Genomic DNA, 5,685 nt, shown 5'->3' with positions numbered 1-5,685 from the left:
ATGATTTGAGCCCTATTGGCCACTGTACAGAACATGAAGAATGCAAGGCAGTTAAAGGGTACATACCTTCAGCCCCAATCATACCACAAGCTAGGAAGAATAATACTGCAGGGTGCCAGTTAAATTTGAAGTTGTAGCAAAAGAAAGTCAATAATTGCCAATTTTCCACAATTTGTTAATACACTTTGCGTTCTTACAGGTCCAAGTTCGGCACAACGACTGTACCTAAGAGAGGAAGAGGAGTGTATGCTTGGTGCAGCCCTAGAGGTTTACCAGGATGATGTTGTCGTGGAGGTGGAAATAAATGGCCAAGCAGTATTATTTTTAATTGAACGGCTACTACATGATCCACGGTATCTGACCTGCTCCTTTCAGGAGAAAAAGCCCAAGTTGTAGGTATTTCAAATAAACAAGTGGCAAATGAGTTTAAAAATTTTTTAATGAAAAAAAGAAAGACTTTGCATAGTTACATGGGCTTAAAACATTATACATGTACAGAAGTATACATGACATACCAACAATGTGATGCCAGAGCATTGCTATTTCGTATGCTATTTCTTACAGGTGGTTCAAGTGTTAATAATTATGAGCTCATAACTAATGAGGCAAGTCCAGTGAGTTTGTTGGGTCATGATCTTTTGTGCACGTTAAATTGCATAATTTACTAATTATAAGATGATGTTAGTATTGAAAAAAAAGCATTAAGGCATGGACATGAAAATAAAATCACAAGAGAAAAAGGTTCAACATCTTTTTGAACCTAGTTTCCTCAGTGGTAGCTCTGAGATGACCAGGCATCTGATTCCACATACTGGCTTCTCTGACCGTGAAAGAGGATCCCCCTCTCTTTATTGTTTTTTAAAACGGGGTACTGTTAGCAAGACAGTGTTACTGGAACACAGCAACCTACTTGGTCTATACTTCTTGATCCTCTCATTCAAGTAAGCGGACCATTGTTATGGGGGACTTGGTGGGTCAGTGTCAGTGTTTTGAACATGATGTGCTTGCAGACTGGTAACCAATGCCGTTTTTCTCAAAACAGAGAGTGCAATTTTGGAATAGGTTACCGAATCACAAATAGGGATTTGAACAGCTCAAAAACCCTGTTTGCATCCGCAAATGTGCAGATTCGCCGTTTGTGAATGTAAAAACGCTTTTGCATGTGTAGCCTTAAAATCGCATTCCAGGATGCCAAAAGACTGAGACGGAGCAATGTTAATACAAGTGTAGGCCTCTTCTGTCTTTGCCCTATTCTACAGAAAATGAGATTAACTTTGGCAAAGGTTGAAGACAGATCGAGTAATACATGGGGTGCAGGAATACCCATATCTGACATCAATCGTAATTCAGCCAGTGTTGACACTATCGCCATTTATCAATATTGGGATCTGAGGGCCAGATGTACAAAGCTTTTTTATGTTCACAAATGGCACGATCTGTAGAATTGGACCGTTTGCCAATAGAAAAAGGCTTTTTGAAATGTACAAATCCACATTTGCAATTTGGTAACCTATAACCGAATCGCAAACTGGATTTGCAATTCGGTATGTGGAAGGGGCGTGTTTAGGCCGTCCTTTTCTAATACTGAATCGAAGTGATATGTGTGAATGTTTGCAACCAAAACGTGTCTGCTAAATATTCACATTTTACTGCCTACTTCAAGTAGGGGGTAACCCATTTGCAAAGAGCAAGGGGTCCCACGGACCACTGCTTACTCTTTAAAAAAAATGAAAAACGGTTGCATTTAAAAAAAAAGAATTGCTTTATTGAAAAGCAATTACATACACTTTAACCCAGCCTTCCCCCCGGCGGCCGTTGAGGGGCCCTTTGACAAATGGAGGGAGGGAGGGTGTCGTGCCCTGAAACACCTGTTCCACGGCCTTGCACCTCTCACATTCGATAATTGCATGCAGGACTATGGTGTCCAAACGATCCGAGCAGTAGCACCACACCCAGCTACTGCACTGGGCCCTGTCCCCAGCGGTGAGGGAGGCAGCCACACGACCACCGACCCCACTTGAGTCCTTTCTCTTGAGGACATCCACGATGCGAGGGACGATTTCCTTCCTCTATAACCTTCTATTGTCCACTGCCATGTCCCCCAGACCTCGATACATGTCCATGTGGGAGGGAGTGATTGGCCGCGACATCTCAGAGGTGGAGTGGTCCCGTCTGTGGTCGGATATCTCAAAACACAACCATTCGATAGAGCTACGAGAGGCCCATCTCAAAACGTTAATGGATTGGTACCTCTACCCTGCCAAGCTGAGACGGATCTTCCCGAACTCCTCAGACAGATGCTGGAGAGGCTGTGTACTGCTGGGGGACTTCCGCCATATTTGGTGGGACTGCCCCATCATCCTGCCTTACTGGGCGGAGATCTTATCCCACATTAAAGAGATACTGGGCTACCCCATTGAGGACTCTATAGCCCATATACTGCTAGACCTTCGAGACCCGGAGCTAGAACATCAAATAAAAGCTGATAAGAGGATTCTATGGTTATGTGTGGGGGCGGCTAAACTCACCCTTGCGGCGGCCTGGAAGCAGAAAGAGGCCCGCGCGACACCGCTTTGGCACGCAAGGTTATGGAAGTTGCTGAGTGTGGAGAGAATGGCTGATATTTTCCGTGACGACTTCAAAAACTTCATATTTCGTTGGGGCCCCCTGGTTCAGTTCCTTTCCAAGGGTCTTCCCTCCGCGGTCTGTCCACCTAGTGTACAAGCTCTTCACTTGTTCCAAATGTGATTACCATTATGCTTCTCTTTTCTCCCTTTTTTATCTCACTAACTGCTACCACCACTGGGGAGGGGGGTGGGGGGGGGGGGGGCTTTCTGTTTATATTTTCATGCAGTCCCAGTTTAAAGGGCCTTGCGGAGCTTTTCCCACAAGCTGTAGCCACACCAAGATAATTGCTTAATCAATCTTTATGGTTACCCAACCCGTTACATAGCTTATCTCATTCCTTCCTTAGCAGGCGGCCTGGACGTGCCACTACTGCTACTAGCTTGAGGTATTTTTGCTGAGGATGATACTAGCAGCTCCGCTCCGATGCAGGGGTCCTCCTGTTAACTTGCTTTCAGTTAAGCCCCCTGTGCGGGAAGTTGTGCGTGACTGCCGCATGTATTGCTTTTTCTTTTGCTCTAATTTCTTAATAAAAATAACTTTGAAAAGCAATTACAGACATGGTATTCTACTGATCCCAGCAGGCCACCATCCTTGATTTTTGCAATTCACAATGGGCCACAAACCGAGACTTACCTCATTAATATTCATGAGGTAGGCCTATTTGCCACACACTTGGAATTGCAAAAAGTGTAAAATACATATCTCTACATGGGGGTTTGCGATTACCAAATAGCAAATTGCAAAACTTTGCTAGTTGGTATGCACACTTGTCTTTGCAGAGGATGTCTTCAAGCACCACATTATCTTATTAGCTTGATCTTTTGAGCTTGTGAGTTCCAGGTTACACCTCACTCTGAGCAACAAACACATCGACCCACTGAGAAATCTTCTTGGATTTAAATCTGTGACCAGAAAAATGAACCACCTGAGCTATTTTATCAGTATTGTCAGCTGATACCTACTACATATGCTCACATCTCTACTGTGTATGCCTTAGCTCACTAAATTATTTTACCATCTTAAACAAATGGCTAGCTGTTATTTTTTATTGTTGTCCCTAAACACTGTAAATGCCATGTAAATGCCATGTGTAATTACCCAGTGTAATGATACTCGATTTACTGAACTTTGAAGGAAGGAAGTCTGAGTTGGATTGGATAGGCTAGGGGTTGAGCTCATGACCTACAAGCTCGTGGTCAGGATATACAGTCAAAGGTCGCTGTTGGATTTTGACACTCTACTCGTAATTTCATCACTTTGTTACCTACTTGCTATGTTTCTTATATGCTGCAATCTTGTACCCCGAATCCCTTGGTAGATATTGCACATGAATTTGTTAGTAAGTTGCTTCTTTCTGGAGATGGGAACCACCCAACGTGGTCCTTTTCTAACATGGGTAACTACATCCCACTCTCCGGCCCATGACAATATTGACTTTCAGTGGCAATTGAGGATACAACCATGGGTGCAGGCCTTATTATCTGCAACCCAAAGTAAGGCGGATGCGCCTCCCGGGTAAACGTGTGAAGTGTGCCTTGACTGGCACATATCACTTTCCACGAGCGTTAGATGTGTTTATGTTTAGCATGTGTGAGGTGTACATGAGAGGTTGGGATACTGCAAACTGGAGAGCTAGGCTCCCATGATAGCATAGGTGTTGGTAAAGCTATCCCCCCTGTGAAGCGGATTGTTTCTGCGCTGATCGCCCTCTGCTATGCCCAAGCAGCGCAGTCCAGTCCTAGTGACCACTGCTCTGATTCACAAAGCCCTATGTAACAGGCAGGGATCTGTGTCCTCCCTTTCCTCAGACCAGTTTGCTACCTAGGAGATATTTTAGGATACTGTATGTGATCAAAATACCAAAAAGAAGTGCCCAGACCCCTTCTGCCCCACAACAGCACAGAAAATGGCAACATAATACAGCTATGATGGGCTCTGCTGCCTGTCTTTTTATGAACCTACAGTGGGTAAAGACAATTCACTTAACCTGATATCTATACGCTTAGAGTTTCATGTTCAGACTTTACAGCTTGCAAAAAGTGATCAAGATATGCCTGTTTCGGTTCTGTATGGAGTCGAGCTAGATTCGTTTGTGAGTTTTGTGTCAACATAAACAAGCTGGGGGTGGCTCTTCCAGGTTTTGCAACATATTACAGGGCTGCACATCTATGAACCTTCTCAGATTGATCACTCAGCGAGACCGATAACCTATGGCAACACATGGAATCAAAAAACAACAGGTGATGGATAGAATGCAGAACAATGTCATACATTCACCCCAGTACAGAGATCTGGGCCTAAATCCATCGTTTTTTTGCTCACCATGCCATTCCAGTTTGAACCCAGCCATATGCAAATCAGTCTTGACCCTGTGCCCCATGGGAACAGTCCAGCCCAAACTGCCAAGCCAGGTCCTCCCTGGACTGGAAACAAGCATCCAAGGACCGGTTTCGGCTTTCAGCCCTCATCAGCCTGGATAGCTTGATTCCAGTGGCATGGAGAGCACGGGACTCACGTCTGAGCATACCCGTCTCACTCGGGGTGACAAATGCAAAAAACAACAGGTGATGGACAGAATACAGAACAATGTCATACATTCACCCCAGTACAGAGATCTGGGCCTAAATCCATCGTTTTTTTGCTCACCATGCCATTCCAGTTTGAACCCAGCCATATGCAAATCAGTCTTGACCCTGTGCCCCATGGGAACAGTCCAGCCCGAACTGCCAAGCCAGGTCCTCCCTGGACTGGAAACAAGCATCCAAGGCCCGTATATCAGCCTCTCCACAAACACTAACAGCCTTGGACAACTTAAAAAAATGCCTACATCTTCAATTCCCTCACCACAAACCCATTACAACCTGCCTGCATTGAAACCAGGCTCGTTTGATAAATGGAAAGAAGGGAATTGTCTCATAATATCAGACATATTCATCTAGGCTAGGGTAACATTCAGTTTTCAGACATGTAAACGAGTCTTTAAATCGAATGAAGCAGAATGATTCCATTAATACCAGGTAAGATACGAGGTCTGATTCACAATGGAAAGCATACACT

This window comes from Lissotriton vulgaris, chromosome 3_1 (genome assembly GCF_964263255.1).
Source record: "Lissotriton vulgaris chromosome 3_1, aLisVul1.2, whole genome shotgun sequence".
NCBI lineage: Eukaryota > Metazoa > Chordata > Amphibia > Caudata > Salamandridae > Lissotriton > Lissotriton vulgaris.
Note: the sequence above shows the minus strand (reverse complement) of the source record.